Source organism: Mesocricetus auratus, unplaced genomic scaffold (genome assembly GCF_017639785.1).
Source record: "Mesocricetus auratus isolate SY011 unplaced genomic scaffold, BCM_Maur_2.0 Super-Scaffold_100006, whole genome shotgun sequence".
Lineage (NCBI taxonomy): Eukaryota > Metazoa > Chordata > Mammalia > Rodentia > Cricetidae > Mesocricetus > Mesocricetus auratus.
In genome coordinates, this window is record NW_024429190.1 from 20,874,517 (window position 1) to 20,893,783 (window position 19,267).

Here is a 19,267-nt window from a genome sequence, read left to right on the forward strand (position 1 = left end):
AATCTCTCAAAGAATCTAAAGAGCACCAAGAAAAAACGACCAAAAAATGAAGGAAACAACTCAAACAGTTGAAAGATTGAAAGCTGAAATAGAAATGATAAAGAAAACACAGAATGAAGGGATGCTGGAAATAGAAAAGCTCGGTAAACGATCTGGAACTACAGATGCAAGTATCACCAATAGAATACAAGAGATAGAAGAGAGAATCTCAGGTGTTGAAGACTCATTAGAGGATATAGAGTCATCAATCAAAGAAAATCTCAAAACCAACAAATCCTTAACACAAAATATCCAGGAAATATGGGACACCGTGAAGAAGCCAAACCTGAGAATAATAGGTATAGAAGAAGGCGAAGAAATACAACTCAAAGGTACAGAAAACATATTTGACAAAATCATAGAAGAAAACTATCCCTGACCTAAAGAAAGATATGCCTATGAAAACACAAGAATCTTATACAACACCAAATAGGCAGGACCAGAAAAAGAAGTCACCTTGCCATATATTAATCAAAACATCAAACCTACAGAGTAAAGAAAAAATATTAAGAGCAGCTAAAGAAAAAGGCCAAGTAACATACAAAGGCAGACCTATCCGAATTACACCTAACTTCTCAAGGGAAATGATGAAAGCCTGGACAGATGTCCTACAATCGCTAAGGGAACAAGGATGCCAGCCAAGACTACTATACCCAGCAAAGCTCTTAATTACCATAGATGGAGAAAACAAAATATTCCATGACAAAGCCAGATTTAAACAATACGTATCCATGAATCCAGCTCTACAGAAAGTGCTAGAAGGAAAACCTAGATCCAAGGAAGGTAACTACATTCACAAAGACACAGGCAATATATAATCCCATTTTACAAAGCACCAAAAGAAAAAGGGAGGAGAAAGTACATAAAATAACTTCACTAACAATAAATCAAGCACAAACAAGAATCATCAATCAATGGTCATTAATACCCCTCAATGTCCACGGCCTCAACTTGCCTATAAAAAGACACAGACTAGCAGAATGGATACGAAGAGAGAACCCTTCCTTCTGCTGCATACACGAAACACATCTTAACATCAAAGACAGACGTTACCTCAGAGTAAAGGGTTGGGAAAAGATCTTCCAATCAAATGGTCCCAAGAAACAAGCAGGTGTAGCAACCTTAATATCTAACAAACTAGACTTCTAATTAAAATCAATCAAAAGAGATGAAGAAGGACACTTCATATTCATCAAAGGAAAAGTACATCAAGACGAAGTCTCAATTTTAGACATCTACACCCAAAATACAAAGGCACCTACATTCGTGAAAGAAACACTACTAAAGCTCAAAATGCACATAAAATCTCACACACTAATAGTAGCAGACTTCAACTCTCTATTCTTACTGCTAGACAGGACCTCCAGACAGAAACTTAACAAAAAAACAAAAGAACTAATAGAAGTTATGACCCAACTGGGTTTAACAGACATCTATAGAACATTCCACCCAAATACAAAGGGATATACCTTCTTCTCGGCACCACATGGAACCTTTTCTAAAATTGACCACATAATAGGAAACATAGCAAATCTCCACAGATACAAAAAAAATTGGAATAACCCCCTGTATCTTATCAGACCACCATGCATTAACATTAGAATTCAACAATAACACAAATCGCAGAAACCCTACAAACTCATGGAGATTGAACAATGCACAATTGCACCATCCCTGGGTAAAGGAAGAAATAAAAAAAGAAATTAAAGACTTCCTCGATTTTAATGAAAATGAAGACACAACATACACAAACTTATGGGACACTTTGAAAGCAGTGCTAAGAGGAAAGTTTATAGCACTAAGTGCCCACATGACAAAACTGGAGAACAGTCATACTAGAGAATTAATAGCACAGCTGAATGTTCTAGAACAAAAAGAGGCAAACTCACCCAGGAGGAGCAGACGCCAGGAAATAATCAACTTGAGGGCTGAAATCAATCAAGTAGAAACCAGGAAAACACCGAGAAGAATCAATGAAACAAAGAGTTGGCTCTTTGAGAAAATCAACAAAATAGACAAACCTCTGTCCAAACTAACCAAAAGACAGAGAGAGAGCATGCTAATTAACAAAATAAGAAATGAAAAAGGGGACATACAAACGGACTCTGAGGAAATCCAGAGAATCATCAGAGCATACTTTGAAAATCTGTACTCCACAAAATTTGAAAATGTAAAGGAAATGGACAATTTCCTGGATAGATATCACTTGCCAAAACTAAATCAAGAACAGATAAACAATGTAAACAGACCTATAACCCCTAATGAAATAGAAGCAGTCATCAAAAGTCTCCCAAACAAAAAAATCCCAGGCCCAGATTGCTTCAGTGCAGAATTCTACCAGAAATTCAAAGAAGAGCTAATTCCAATACTCCTCAAAGTATTCCACACACTAGAAGCAGGAGGTTTACTGCCAAATTCTTTTTACGAGGCTACAATTACCTTGATACCCAAGCAACACAAAGGCACAACTAAGAAAGAGAACTGTAGACCAATTTCCCTCATGAACATCGATGCAAAAATACTCAATAAAATACTCGCGAACCAGATTCAAGAACACATCAGAAAAATCAGCCACCATGATCAAGTAGGCTTCATCCCAGGAATGCAGGGATGGTTCAACATTAGAAAATCTATCAATGTAATCCACCATATTAACAAACTGCGAAAGAAAAACCACATGATCATCTCACTAGATGCTGAAAAAGCCTTTGACAAAATCCAGCACCCCTTCATGATAAAGGTCCTAGAAAGATCAGGAATAACAGGAACGTACCTGAATATAATAAAAGCAATATACAGTAAACCAACAGCTAACATCAAACTAAATGGAGAGAAACTCAAAGCAATTCCTCTAAAATCAGGAACAAGACAAGGCTGTCCACTCTCTCCATATCTCTTCAAAATTGTACTTGAAGTTCTAGCTATAGCAATAAGACAACAAATGCAGATAAAGGGGATACAAATAGGAAAAGAAGAAGTCAAACTTTCACTATTTGCAGATGATATGATAGTTTACATAAGTGACCCAAAAACCTCCACAAGGTTACTCCTAGAGCTGATAAACACCTTCAGCAATGTGGCAGGATACAAGGTAAACTCAAAAAAATCAGTGGCCCTATTATATACAGATGATGAAGTGACTGAGAAAGAAATCAGAGAAACATCACCTTTTACAATAGCCAAAAACAGCATCAAATATCTGGGGATAATGTTAACCAAGGAAGTGAAAGACCTGTATATCAAGAACTTTGTGTCTTTGAAGAAAGAAATCAAAGAAGATACCAGAAAATGGAAAGATCTCCCATGCTCTTTGATTGGTAGGATCAACATAATAAAAATGGCAATCTTGCCAAAAGCAGTCTACAGATTCAATGCAATCCCTATCAAAATTCCATCACAATTCTTCAAGGACCTGGAAAGAACATTAATCAACTTTATATGGAGAAACAAAAGGCCCAGGATAGCCAAAACAACCCTATACAATAAAGGAACTTCAGGAGGCATCACCATACCTGACTTCAAAGCTCTATTAGTCCTGAAAACAGCTTGGTATTGGCACAAAAATAGGCACGTAGACCAATGGAACTGAATTGAAAGCCCTAATTTTAACCCACACACCTACGAACACTTGATTTTTGACAAAGAAACTAAAACTGTACAATGGAAAAAAGAAAGCATCTTCAACAAATGGTGCTGGCATAACTGGGTACTGGTATGCAGAAGACTGCAGATAGATCCATGTTTATTGCCTTGTACAAAACATAAGTCCAAATGGATCAAAGATCTCAATATAAATCCAGCCACACTGAAACTTTTAGAAGAGAAAGTGAGAGATACTCTTCAACGAGTTGGTACAGGAGACTACTTCCTAAATATAACACCAGTGGTACAGACACTGAGATCGACAATTAACAAATGGGACCTCCTGAAACTAAAAAGCTTCTGTAAGGCAAAGGACACAGTCAACAAGACAAAAAGGCAGCCCACAGAATGGGAAAAGATATTCACTAACCCTACATCTGACAGAGGGCTAATCTCCAAAATTTACAAAGAACTTAAAAAACAAGTCTCCAAAACACCAAAGGATCCAATTAAAAGGTGGGGTACAGAACTAAATAGAGAATTTTCAATAGAGGAGGCTAAAATGGCCAAGAGACACTTAAGAAAGTGCTCAACATCCTTAGCCATTAGGGAAATGCAAATCAAAACAACTCTGAGATACCATCTTACTCCTGTCAGAATGGCTAAAATCAAAAACACCGAAAATAATTTATTCTGGAGAGGATGTGTAGAGAGGGGAACACTACTCTACTGCTGGTGGGAGTGCCGACTCATACAGCCTCTTTGGAAATCAATATGGAGATTCCTCAGTAAAATGGGAATTAATCTACCACAAGACCCAGCAATTCCACTCTTAGGCATATATCCAAATGAGGCAAATTCATACAACAAGGGCATCTGCTCCACTATGTTCATAGCAGCATTATTTGTAATATCCAGAACCTGGAAGCAACCTAGATGCCCCTCAACTGAAGAGTGGATAGAGAAAATGTGGTACATTTACACAATGGAGTATTACTCAGCAGAAAAAAACAATGGAATCTTGAAATTCGCAGGTAAATGGATAGCACTGGAAGAAATCATCCTGATTGAGGTAACCCGGTCGCAAAAAACAAACATGGTATGTACTCACTCATATATGGATTTTAGACATGGATCAGGATAGTGCCAGTCTGCACTTCCACTGATAGAAAGTATGGGAAACAGGACAGAACCTAAAAATATGCATATAAGCATAGTACCCAAGAGAAGATGATTGAGACAAGATCCTCTGAATGGATGGGGAACATGGCGAGGGGTGGGAGGGAGTGGGAGCTGGGAAGAAGGGGGGAAGAGGAAGAGAGAGTAGGTCATGGGGGAACAGGAAGTTGAGTGGGTGGGGGTAGAATAGGGGGAAGAGGGAATCATAGGTTAGAAGACAGATCAGGCACCGGAGTGACCTCTAGTGATCTAAAGGGATAACACCAATTGGCAAGCTAAGCAATAGTGGAGAGACCACCTCGAATGCCCATTCCTGATAATGAACTTGATGTCTATAACCATCCGGGAGCCTTCATCCAGTGACTAATGGAAGCAGAGGCAAACACACAATTAAGCACTGAACTGAACCCAAGGAACCCAGTGACAGAGAGAGGAGTGATGACCAAATTGGCAAAGAATGGGCTGGCAAAACCAGCAGAGACAGGTGATCTGAACAGGGGAGAGCTCTTGGACCCCAGACTGACAGCAGGGAGGCCAGCATGGGACTGATCTGGACCCCCCAAATGTGAGTGTCAGCGAGAAAGCCTGGGCAACCTGTGGGGCCCTGAGCTGTGGATCAGTGTCCTTCCCTGGAATACAATCATCATGTCCCCATAGCACAAAGAGGGATGCTCTCTCAGGCTGGACTCTTAGAGGAGTGCCTGGACCCTACCCAGAGTGAAATGACAGACTCTAGACATCCCCTATGTGGAAGGATTTGGCAATAGGGTGGGAGGCTGGGAGGAAAGGGGAGTGCGGAAGGAGGGGAGGGAGAGGGAACTGGTATTGACATGTAAAACAAGCTATTTAAAATTAAAATGAAAAATGATAAAATAAACAAACAAAAAAACAAACCAACAAAAAAAAAAAGGAGGGTCACTTTCCCCTAAGTTCACATTCAGCTTCCTTTATGATACAGCAGAGGCCTATTTGTTAAGGATACCTTTGCCCAGAGTAGAAGGTCCAACCTACCTTGATTAACAATCAAGAAAATGCTACAAAAATATGCTCACAGTCTGATGAAGTCACCCTACCTGGTGTGCTAAGTTGGCAGTCACGATCAGTTGTCACACTAAGCTTCTGTTTCAGTGTTTTACTGACATAATGTTAACTGAATAACAAAAGTCAAGTGCATTGAAGGTCAGTTACTTTTCTCATTATTGCGACAAAATAAGTCATAGAGGCAAGTTAAATTGTGGTTTGACAGAGTATACAGTCATACCATGGTGAGGTAGGCATCACAGAATTAACAGCAGGTCACATGGGGATAGATGAGGAAGCACAAATTAAGAAATACTAGCACTACTTGGGAACCACCCACCACCACATACCTCTTCATTCTTCCCAGGATTACTTTTAGAGCAGGTCTTCCTCACTTAGTCACTTTTTTGTGAAAATGTCCTCAGACATGCTAAGAGGTGATCTAATGTCCTAGACATCTCTTAACTCCCCAAAAATGTTAACAATGAATATTAGTGATCACAGAGGGCTTACTTGGATTCGTACTCTCAAGATAGTAGAAGAAATATCTGAGTCCTTTATTCATGTTACTAAGGTTCTTCTGAATTAATACAGATTCTAAGGTTGTAGGATTATGGGATATACTGGAATATAGTTCTAAATTAAAATGCATGGTCATTGTCCTCATCATCTCTCCATTTGAATGCTGGTTTTGTGCTTGTTAAGACTTCCTCATTTCTCAAGCATCGTGGCCACATTCAGGAAATAGTGCTAAAACATCATGCGCCTAGTGACATGGACAGTTCACAGATATTAGTTGGTGCCACGGAAGGGAAAAGTCTTTGAAGCAGGCCCAGATCACAGCACAAGCATGCCTGGGCTTGGGTGGCATGATCCCGCAGAGTGCAGAACTGCGGTCTATGGTTGGAAGTGGTACTGAATGAAACTTGGTAGAGATATAAGCTGAAGACTTAGTACAGACTTTAAGTCTTTGGACTTAAAGACACCAAGGTGCTGAGCTAAGATCGGAGCATCTCCATCAAAGAGGTACCCACCATTTAGAAAAGCAGTCACTCTTTCCTTATGGGGCTTATGAGGAATCATACAACAGAATGACTCAGTCATTGTCATCAGGCATGTAATGTCATAAACTACTCTTTTAATCCTAAGAACTGTTCTCTAAAATATAGTTGTAAATTTTACTGACAAATCACATAATCCAGAAGCATTCACTACTTGATTTATTATAATCTTCAAAATTGACGTGTATCATTTTCCATTTTTATTTCCTCTTCTGGAAACTTAACAATGGATTTCTCTGCTAATATGCCTATTTTTTCTGAGTTCCATATATTAAGAACTTTCTCAAAATCTATAATAAAAATTAATAAAGCTAAAACATAAAGAATCTCTAACCTCTATTTTTCTTTCGACTTACACATTTAATTTTTAAGCATGGGGATTATCTTCATTCTGTGTCTAAAGAGGGAATAGACCATGTTTTCCCTCTCCATTTTCTTGTTTGATGACAGTACATTATTTCAATAGATCAAGTCATAAGATAGGAAATTTTATTTTAAAACTAATGATACATATATCAATTTGGGGAACTATATTTTTCTTATGCTTAAAATTATTACTGAATAGATCAGTACCCATCCCAAGTATACACACGGACTTTGGACTCCAATAGAACAATGTGAGGTGCACCCAGAACTCTTGGGAAAGGGTCTAGGCCCTGCCCTATATGAAATGACACACTATGGACACCCCCATGGAGGGCCTCACCCTCCCTGGAGAAATGAGAGGATAACGGGGGGAGGGGAGGGCACGGGAGGAAGGGAGGGAATGGGAGAGGGACCTGGAACTGACTTGTGAAGCAACCTTGATTCTCATCTAAATTTAAACTGGAAAATAAAATTTAAAAAAATTATTGCTGAATAGAATACTGTCTGATGGACCGTGGAGAGCCTGACATTCTGAAAGTCAAGATACTTTGCTACTGCATCATATTAACTAAACTTGCGTAGGAAAAGGTATATATGTCCCTTTTATAAAAAGAGTACTTTATAAAAGTATGCCTTATAAAAAGAATACTGTTTTCCTTCTTGTGTACTTCTCTTGCTACTTTGCTTCTGTGTTAGTGTGGCTCAGCACTGCCCACATCACATCATTCTCCATGGTCACCCTTAGAAAGCCAGCTTGCTTCTGTTGTACATCATTGTGAGTCATAGTATAATAAACAACTTTGTATGCAATCTGATAATATGTCCATTTCCCAAGCAGTATATTGTTTCCATTAGACACAAATAAAGCAATGTTCTGTGTCAAGGAGCATAAAGGTACTTGAAAGCACAATTATACATACCAGGTTTCTGCACTTCCTCAGGTCACAACTACATGATCCTTCAGTCCCCAGCGGTACACACTGTTGCCTTTGGTGGTCCTATTTGCCCTTTGGGTCATACTCACACATATGTGCACATACATAAGTCAACTCTTACCCTTGTTTTAGTGGAAATTGTAGTGACGTTTGCCTCTCTGGTTATAGTTCAAGGTAAAGAAAAGTAAATTGTGGCTTATGAGTTATTGATTGGAAGCAAGGTATCATTTGTCAAAGCAGTCATTGGCCTGAAATATCAGCAACCCCACAAACACATATGCCTCAATCACAGATTTTCTGCTTGTGTTCTGTTATGGAAACACAAAGCCATATTGATTGCATTCTGGAATTAAAGCTCAGCTCGATGGTTGCAAACATACCATTGCCTATAATACATTTATTTTTGAGACTTGTTTAACTAACAGCTGAGAAAAATCAATGTGTGAGGCCCAGCTTGACTGACCTTTAACAAACAAAATAACCTTTTATTTCTGCCCCCTCTATTCCTTATGTAATTTTAGTCATTCTTTTCTAGTGATATGGTCTTATAGTATTTTTAAAGATTTTACAAAAATTCTGTGCTAGGTAGCTAAAGACTAAGGCAACTTAACGGAAAAAGAACATTTAAGTAGATTATAATTAATGACTGAGTTACAGATCTCTGTGAGCTATTAGCTAGTTCATCTTACTACAACTTGATCTTTCTCTGCTTTGGCTGGAGGTTTCTAGGTACTCTTGATAAGGTTAAAAAAAAGTGTATCTCAAAATCTAATGCCAAAAGTAACAGAAGAATTTGGGGCAACTTAAAAAAACTGACAGAGCTCATCAAATAAGTTCAAGTTACTTGAAGAAGAAACAGGTTATCCACTGGTGTGTAAACATGCATATCTCATGAGGTCTATGTCTTGATATTCCTAAGCCTATCAACACTCTACTACACGAACTGAGCCTCCCAAGTTTGGGAGTTGGTTGAGAGGGATATTGAGAGGAGACATCCACAGATAAATGCCATGTTGGATTTTAATAGTAATGGGTGACAAGGATGACTCAGTGGGTAAGGGTGCTTAGTTACTAAGCCCGACATCCTTAGTCTGATTCATGGAACCTACATGGAAAGAGAGAGAGCTGACTCCCACAAATTTTCTGGTAAATGCCACTCACGCACTCTGGCACACCTGAGAAATGAATACTGATTTTATTCAGTCTGGGACCTTTAGCCCATGTTATGGTACTACCCATATTTGGGAGTATGTGGTATGTGTTTCCATCTCAGTATAGCTTCTCAGAAATGGCTCTCACAGACATGACAGCAGATTCCTTTTCTGGGCAATTTAAAACCCGATCAAATAAGCAATGAAGATTAGCTATCACAAGAGTTATTAAGGTGAATACCTTGAGGGGACTGGTGCTTTCACAAATGCAATTGTGAGGGCTGCCTTGCCTCTTTCATCATAAGAAGATAGAATGAAAAGACATCATCTATATTCTGGGAGGCAGATCTTCACCAGCCAATGAATATATTATTGATCTTGGGCTTCCCAACCTGCAATACTGTAGTCAGTAAGACATCATTCTTCATAAGGTATCTAATTTCAGTAGCTTCAGTGACCTGGCACAGGTAATCAGAGAAAGTTGTGAGATGTTTTATCAAAGATCTACAGGAAAACATTAAATGGGCTACATAGTTTGGGAGAGAGTATCCATAGAGCCCCAGTAAACCTCTCAGAGTCAAGAGTTCACTTAAACTTGAAGACCAGCTGACAGGCTTCAGCATTGGTGCAGTAATTAGAAGGATAGTTTGTCAGGAAACGAAGAGGTTAAGGTAGAAAAATATGGAGTGCTTTGCCATTGTTATCTGAATTTCATCTTTGGTGAAATGGAAACCATTAAAGTTTTTCAGATGTATTGACTCATCTGACTTGAATTGACTACAGTTGTCAAATAAATGAAAAGGGTCAAATGTGGAGTATTTCACTGGGAAAAGAAGAAATGGGAAACTCCTCAGTGGCTCAAAGGAAGCTATGCATTCTGTGTTTCACACATCTTTCCTTATTTATCTTTAAGTTACTTCCATATGGTATTTGTGATAGCAACTTCACTTTCAGACTTCTCTAAATAATCCCTGGAACTCAGCTGTTTTCTCCTGGATTTGTTCCTCCACCTCCTCAGAAGAAACATCATCTACATAACATTAGAGTCATCTAATGAGTGCTGAATATAAGCAAAATACTGTGACACACATGTTTGAAATGTCATGCTGGAGCTGAATATTAGTTTACTTTAAAATTATCACAAAATAATAAGTATGATTCCTGTCAAAAACAAACAAAAAGAAAGTTGACTCAATGATCCTTGAGTCTTGCCCTACCTCAGCTATGTCGTGACCACTGCTCCTTTACAGTCTCCTATAGTATATTTTGCATCCCTTAATTCAGAGATGTGGGTCAGTGAATTGCTCATACTCATTCTCACTCACAGTTTTGGTTTTTCAATTAGATTCTGAGCACAGTAATAGTATTTATATGGGATGGTTAGTGTGATAAATTAAGAAATAATCGATGAAAATAATGAATGAAGCCAATACACAACCAGTGTATTTTGTATCCCTACAACATGGATAGCTTTTGTTTTTAGTCTTTATTTTGTATGTGTTCTGCTGCCTTATACTCCTTCCCCTGTGCCCTACCTACCATGACAGAGGACAATCTTAGAACAAATTAAGCTTTTTTCTCCCCTTTAATTTGCATTAGCCAAATATTTCATCACAGTAACAACACTAATATTACCCTAGTGCCTTAATCATCTTTAAGAATGAATCACTACTTAAATTGTGAAACTTGTAAGGACAGGTTCTTATGATCATTTCTATTGTTCACATTTGTGTTCCTGGCTTTCAAATACTTTTTTTTTAAAGACAGGATTTCTGTTTTGTAGGTGTGGCTGTCATGGAACTCAATCTGCAGCTCTGAAGACCAGCCTGACCTCAAACTCACAGAGTTCTGTCTCCCAAGTGCTGGGATTAAAAGTGTGTGCCACCACTGCCTGCCAGGCAAAAGATTGTTCTTTTTATTTGTGTTTGAGGGAAGTTATCTAGATATTTCTTGATAAATTTAAAATAGTTAAATAAAACTGACCAAAACTTTTTAAACTGTTGGCTACTAATGAATTTCAGGGGTGGGGCAGTCACCATCTTCAGTTTTGTACTGTCTGGTAAATGTACCAGGCATAGATCGACAGCTCCAAACCCATGGTCAGACTCAAATCCCCAGTCAAAAAATTTTAGTCCAAAGCAAAACAAAACAATAGGCCATTAACATTGGGAAAGAACATGCAAGGAGGAAGGAGTACTAATTCATGTTGCTATGAGATAAAAGTGGGCAGAGAGAGTGTAATCAGAATGCATTATATGCATGCATATTTGTCAAAAAACAGATTCAATAAAAGTTATATGTGACAACATAGACAGGGGAAATTTCATAACGCCCCATCACTGTATGAGGAACTATATGTAATCAGTAACTGTTGAGAAAAGAATCTAATTCCAAGTGGTCAGACATAAACACATGTACATACAAATAATACTAAGTGCATTCATTATATATATGTATATATATATGCAGTACTCATATATGAAACTCCAAAAAAGTAAAAAATAATAAAATTTTAAAAAGGTAAAAAATAGAATGATGAAAATCCTAAGCCTTATAAGGCTGTATCCTCTGCTGTATGATTCAAGGTAAAGTCATCATCTTCTAGACTCCCGTTCCTTCATTGTTGACATGGTAGAATATACTTCCAGATCTTAGAGCTTCTGATAGCTGTTAACTGCTCTGCACATCTTCAGTATGAGCTCATTCTGTCCGTAAACAAAAGGGAAAGATAAAATCAGTGGGAAAAGAAGACAATACCAATACAAGAATTCTCCAACATTCCTTCTTCTCTTTAATTAATTTTATTTTATTGTCACTGTCAAGCTGCTAACATATTTGGAAAGAATAAATTAGCACACAGTGGGGAGTGTCCCATAAACTTTGAGACAAGAAAGGCCTCACTTAAGTACCATCATCTCAAGAACATAGAAAGAAGTCATACATCTGGTTTTGCCACATAGTTCTATGGTTGGTTTTCAATGTAAGCTTCACCTGGTTGAGGGACATATAGAAACTCAGCAAAATATCACTTAATCATATTAGGTATTCTTAGCGCTTCAGTAGTCATAGGCACCATACCTGTTCTAATGAAATAAAAGCAAAGAGTATTGACACTTAATTAGAATAATTATGCTTCCCTGAATGTGGCCACACTGTCATTTCTTCAGAGGATTTATGTGGACTCAGGGGTAGAAACCCATCCTTAATGTAAACAGGACCATTCAATCAACTTGGGTGAACAGAGCACACTTATAAGAGAAATAGATGAAAGAAAATTTCTGTACTGTCATTCAGAGACAAGAAGTTTTTTTATTGTATTCAGAATTTCCTAACTGCACATTCTTAGATGCCAGCAATGGAACCAAACATCCCTTAGTATCCTGAATCTTTATAGCCTGTTTCCCTGGCTTTTAGGACTTCAAATTTGGACAGATCCAAAGATCAACTTCTACAGTTAACCAGATCACACTTTAACTATCATGACACTATTTAGTTTTCATAATTGAGTGATGACTTTACTCATCTAATGTATCTCTTTTAATCTCTTTCTACATATAATAAGATTAATTAACATGTAGATAGATAAGAGAGAGAGGGAGGGAGGGAGGGAGAGAGAGAGAGAGAGAGAGAGAGAGAGAGAGAGAGAGAGAGAGAGAGAGAGAGAGAGAGAGAGAGAGAGAGAGAGAGAGAGAGAGATGCTAAATAGACTCCCATCTCCCCCTGGGATTTATCTTTTTGGAAACTCATTTTTAAAATGCAAAATTATAAAAGGAACATACTGCCTGAAAGTACTTCCTGATGGAGAGCTGAATTGGAGTTTGTGTCTTGGACAGGGCTATAGTGAGTCTCTACATAAATGAGATATACACATGATTTCTTTGTTTTAATGATTGTTTTAAGAAAAGGTATCATCTAGCTCAGCCTGGTCTTGAAATTCTGATCTTCTTGCCTCCATTTCTTAAGTGCAAAGATTACAGACCTACACCACCATGGTCAGTTCACAGTGTGGTTCTTCCTTTAACTAATTCCAGTGGAAATTTGTTCACAGCTGGAAAAATAATTTCCAGGAATAATGTAGGAAACAAAGCAGACTGTCCTTTCAAATTGATGTAATATTTAGCTTTCATACTGATGCAATAAATTATGTCCTAGAGTGGCTCCTCAGAGTTGGAAACCATAATGAACTGGATGCTGTGTGTTTCATGCTAATAAAGAACATGGTTACTCTACATACTTAAATAACATGTGCATTAAACAAAGAGAAATGACATCACATCGTCTTTGATTTAGCAGTTATAGTTAACTACAACTAACAAAAATCACATTTTTTTCATCACCTAGGTGTTAGGTCAGAGTCTTCAGCTCACCCATGCATGATGCAGATAGGCCCATCCCTGTCTCTCTCTCTAAACCTCACCCTCTCAGAGAATCTCCAAGACAAACAACGTGCCAAAAGCCCAGTTCCATGTTTCTGGATGCTATTGCATTTTCCTTACCTGTTGATGCCAGCCCAAGTCCATGCCTAAGTTTTCAGTTTTTGGTCGTACTTGGGCACAGACACAGCTTGTGGCAGACAGGTCATCACACTTCCTGCTTCAGTTCAGTGCATGACTTCTCCTACTTCAATCTCTGGGACTGAAGAACTTACTGGTTTGTTGCTTTGCTGAAATAAACCTGTTCTTTTACTTTTTCAATTCAGCTTCATCAAGATTACTGCCTCAATGGAGAAACCTATTAAGAGACTACAGAAAGTCTATTACTGAGAAATCCAGAATTGGTATGTGTTCAAAGGTAATATCAACAATACCTATGTCAACAATAGTTGTTTAAAAGGGGTAACATACTAAGTCAGTTTTTAAAATGTTTTCCATACATTGTATTTTGATCATGTTTTCCTCACCCCAATTATTTCCAGATCATCCCCATTTTCCTGTCTATCCACTTTTATGTTCTCTCCATTTACAAATAAAATCCAAAACAAAAAATATAAAGCTAAACAATCAAAATACTAATAAAACAAAAAGTATCAAAACAGAGCAAAAATACCCCCCTACATACAAACCCATGGAGTCTATTTTGTGGCATGGACAGTGCCCTGGATTGTGGTTGATATATTTACTAACTCTCCATTGAGGAAAACCGATTTTCCCTTTCCAAGCAGATATTCATTACTAATAGCTGCTTGGTTAGGGGAACAACTTTGTGCCAACTTCCCCTTTTCAATTCTGAGATTTTATCTGGTTTGAACTTTGTTTTGCTGCCACAGTCCCTCTAAGTATATACATGCATCTGCCCAGTTTTATCTGAAAGACACTGGTTTCTGGGTGTCATCTACCTCCTCTGACTTTTACAACCTTTTTTCCTACTCTTCCCACAAATCACTGAGCCTTAAGGGGCTTGCTCATTTGTTTGCTTGTGTGTTCGTTTTTGATTCTTTGTAGATTTCACATCATGAATCTGGGTCCCACTAATCTTCTTATGCCCTAGTTTCTACCCTCTGGCCTTGAAACGTCCTCCTCCCCAAAATCCACAAATTTAATGCATATTTTACACCTTTTAGTTTGGCTACGATTCATAAAAATCCAAATAATGAATATTTTGGAATTTTTAAGTGCCATCTTTGTAGTATTCAACTATACTATTATAAAACATAAAAGGAGTATATAGAACATTAAAAAGTAGTGATGTTTAGCTTCTACTCAACTCTCTGTATAAGAATAAGCATCCCTACGTATGATTGGAGACAATGAGAGACACTGACATTCACTTACAGCCATAATAGCTCTAAACTGTTATCCTAATTCCAATTTATTGACGAGGAAACAGGGCTGGAGCTAAGAATTAGCTGAGATTGAGGATGGCACTGTTCCAATATACATCAATTTGTTTCCTGCGTTACTACTTTCCTTTGTGTTTTGAACTTTTCCCCCAATCGTGACAAATAAAGGTGTTTGTTTCCTGATTTCTCTGTCCCCTTCCAAAAGAGGAACCACTAGACTCAGGTCCTTGTCAGTCTTCAACTTCAGGGACCCCTCAGAGGCAGGCCTGTTTGCCTGCTTCTTCTCAAAGGTATTCACCTGCTTTATGCCCAGGGCTATTTGCTAACTCTGCCTCTTTGCTCTGCCTCTCTTGTTCTGCTTGCATTGAAAGCCTAACATATGAGTCTTATTTTAGTGTCAAATTCAATTTGTTCCTGCTAGCAGCTTTCCTTGTGCACTTCTGCAAATCAATGAAATAGGGCGCAACCAAAGGATTACTCATTGAATACTAAGCGACCATAATGAAAGTCCTTTTTGTAGGAAGGAAAAAAAATAACTGCTGGAAAATTGAACTGTTTGAGGGGAGCAAAAGGAAAACAGAAAGAAAAGGCAAGGTGATGTGGAAGGAATCGTGCTGGGCCACAAAACACTCACGGGCTCACACTAGGTCTTTCTTCTAAGGCTAAAAGAGCTTCAAAATGTCACTTTGGTGTCAATGCCATACCACATATGATGCCTAACTTAAAAGCACAACAGGCAGGGTACAGTGGCGCATACCTGTAACCCTGTTATGCTGGCAGCAGAGGCAGGAGGATCAAGGCCAGCCCGTTATACACAGAATTTGTGAAGACAGGAAGAGCTAGACAGTGAAGTGCTGTCTCAAAAAGCTAAAAGCAAACAAAACAAAATATGAAATAAAATAAAAGCACAACTCCCTGAAGTTCCCAGAGTTTCTTTCTCATTTTTTACATTTGACTGGATACCTGTGAGGGAAAGATTTGCAAATCTTTCAGTTTTTCAATGTAATTACCGTCATCTGAAAGCACAGTTTTTGTTGTCCTTCTGTTCATCTTCCCCTCTTCCGTGTCAAGACTGTGTTACCGTTGCCTAGAGACTTTTATTTCTGTGTTCCAGAACGAGAAGGAATACTCTCCAATTCTGAAGTTTTCTCCCTGACTCCTAATGAAACCATCCTCCTAAAAGCTTGTTGATGGGATGAGATTTGTCTGTGCTCTGTTGATGTGATGTGAGTTGTGTGTGTTGTATTAATGAGATGTGAGTTGTGTATGCTGTGTTGATGTGATGAGTGTTGTGTGTGCTGATGTGATGTGAGTTGTGTGTACTGTGTTGATGCGATGTGAGTGTTGTGTCTGGTAAAGGTTGCTGATGTGACTTGCAATGCTAATAGACTCCTTCAACAGAAATCAGGGGGAGCAGTGGTCATCTCTTCATCTGTTCTTAGGGTGACCCAGTCTTCTACAGAACTACAAGAACCTCTCCCATCACAGTAAGTTTTGAACATTAACTCCAAAGAAATGTATAGACAGGCCAGCCTCCTCAGCTCCACCAACTTTATCATCCTGTTCCTTAATACTAAACAATAAGAAAATTTCCCAAGCTTGGTGCTAATACAAAACAAGCAAATCTACATCTCCATGGAGTTAAAGGACTTGATTATAGGAGTAAGGGCATTTGGAATAATGCCTCATCCTCCATATTGAAAAGAAAATAGTCCTTTGTAAGTAAAACATAATTTTTAATGGAATTGCATAAAAGGAGGTAGTCTTTTTGCCTCCCTTTTCTCCCAAGTATATGTCTGTTTTTCTTTTTTTATATCTTGGAGATAAGTTGTTCCTCTCACTGCCCCCGTGGCTGGACTGTGTTTCCTGTAACTGCTAATGGTCTTGTTTTTCTGTTATCACAACTGTGTAGGCTTGGTGCTCCTTGTGTTATGTTACATTTACAACATCATAGGCTTCCTGGTTCAGGTTAAGTGCTTGAATGCAAAGAACCTGATTCTTTTAGAACTGGTACACATAGATGCCAAAATTAGCTTTCTACCTGTTGAAGGTCTGGCAACTTAGACTAGGAGATAAATTGAACAGAGCTTAATAGTAGACAGAGAATAGAAATGTATTGTTTGCATGGATACACCTAAAAGAGTGAGAATCTAATAATATTTGTATCATCTATCCTCTTCACAGGGAGAAGGAAACGGGGATTCCAGAAGTTAAAAAGAGAGTAAGAAAATTTTAGGAACCCTCAGAGAAACTAAAGAATGGAAGTATGTGACATACTTTAGATGGATATGGTCATTGGGACAATTGTACATTGATTGCTGTATAGCACATTACTATCTTTGAGTTTTTGGAAAATGTGTAGCAATTAGACGATCTTTGGTGCGGTGGTTTGAAAGAAAATGGCCCCAGAGGAATTGGCATTATTAGGAGGTGTGTCTTTGTTGGAGTAGGTGTGGCCTTGTTGGAAGAAGTGTGTCACTGTGGGAGTGGGCTTTTATTGCTCTTATTCTCAAGCTACTCCCAGTGTCACAGGCCACTTCCCGTTGCCTCCTGATCAAGATGCAGCAGCCATGCTCCCTGCCATGATGATAATGGACTGAACCTCTGAACTTGTAAGCTGCCACCTCAACTAATTGTTTTCCTTTATAAGAGTTGCCGTGGTCATGGTATCTCTTCACAGCAATAGAAACCCTAATTAAGACTTCAGGTGTCACAGTCACTTTTTCATTGCAACTTGTTAGTTTTTATTAATTATGAAGATGTTTACTGAGACCCATTTGCACATTCATAAGTATATAGCATACAGCAAAAAGAAAAAACTTCAAAGAAAAACCCTCCATGAACTAAGTGCTTTCTGAGTTCTTCTAGGGTAATTGACACCCCCAAAGTATCATGTTTTATGGTGTTCTTTTCTAAGACCCTGCAATGTAAGATGCATTACAAGTATGAAGCCATCAGCCCTAGAAGAAGGACTTTTCCCTTCCCTGTTAGAGAATTTGTCTCTGAAATAATTTAAAGAGTTTTAAAAAGTAGCTCAATTTTAAAATATGTGTTATGTTTATCACTGGGTACTTCAGGGTGGGAAAGAAGAAAGTGGTTGGGGAGGAAGGAAGCATGGAGACATTCTAGCCTCAGCTTCGGCTTATATAAAATAGGGAGCTATGCAGGGTAACAGCTTGCTCTTTCCAATTACACAATGCATGTATTAATAAGGAAATTGACATTTTCAGTATTTTCCCAGTGCCTAGTGAATTCTATTTTATATTTGACACCTTTAAAAATTCCTAGAAATGAATATTCCTACTCAACCTCACATGAGGAAAATAAGCAATACTATATGGGTTTTCTAGAGCCAACAGCTATAATGGCAGCATACTAATGAGGTGAAATTACCACCAAGGCAAGCTCAGTGGATAAACTCAGCAATGAAATATTTTCCTCCTTGTTATCTGGGATACCACTAGAGAATGTTATCCATATTAAGGATATGTCTTCCCACTTCAATTATCTAATCAAAAAAGACACTCAGGGATGTGTTCAGAGGCTTATTGCTTAGTGGATTCTAGAGCCAGCAGACAAGACAGACGTGATTTACAATCATCCTACAAACTTTCATTTACCTTATTAGCTATTAATAAAAGAAATGAAAAAGAAAACATGCTATTCTAATATACTACTGAAGATATTAAATGCTATTTAACATTAGATAAATGAATACATTTATCAGCAAATATAATATTAAATTTGGGTATTGTATTTTTCTCATTGTTGTGACCAAATGCTTGACAGTAAACAAGTTAAGGAAGTGAGGGTTGCTTTCAGTTCATAGTTCAAGGGCATACATTCCATCATGGTAAGAAAGCATGGTAGCAATATTAGGGATAATGTACCCACATTGTTCCCCTAGTCAGGATGCAGAGAATGATAAATACTGATGCTCATTTAGATTTCTATTTTTACATAGCCTTGAACCCCAGCCCATCAATTGATGTTGCTCACACTTAGGATATGGCTTCCCCACGTAAGTTAACCAAATCTAGAAAACTCCACATAGACATGCCAAGACATTTGTCCTCTACTTGATCCTAGATTCAGCCAATTTGACAATAAATATTCAGCCTCATAAATGGATCCCTAATATTTCTAATATTCACT

The 19,267-nt window shown here is 38.1% G+C and overlaps 2 long non-coding RNA genes across 3 annotated transcripts in view; one reads left to right on the forward strand and one right to left on the reverse strand.

Annotated features, from left to right (window-relative positions):
* Positions 1-11,805: 11,805 nt before the first annotated feature.
* Positions 11,806-16,193, reverse strand: LOC121140673. Its single transcript, XR_005877600.1, has 3 exons — positions 16,123-16,193; positions 13,830-14,075; positions 11,806-12,038 (listed from the first exon to the last, which is right to left on the reverse strand). It is a non-coding gene; the product is annotated as an uncharacterized LOC121140673 (long non-coding RNA).
* Positions 16,194-16,240: 47 nt separating this feature from the next.
* LOC121140674 overlaps positions 16,241-19,267 on the forward strand; it is a 38,309-nt gene continuing 35,282 nt past the window's right edge. Inside the window, exons 1-3 of one of the 2 annotated variants that reach the window (XR_005877602.1) lie at positions 16,241-16,338; positions 16,514-16,599; positions 17,297-17,376. This is a non-coding gene — a long non-coding RNA (uncharacterized LOC121140674). The remainder of the gene's footprint in view (positions 16,339-16,513; positions 16,600-17,296; positions 17,377-19,267) is intronic. The other variant, XR_005877601.1, reaches the window with a different exon arrangement.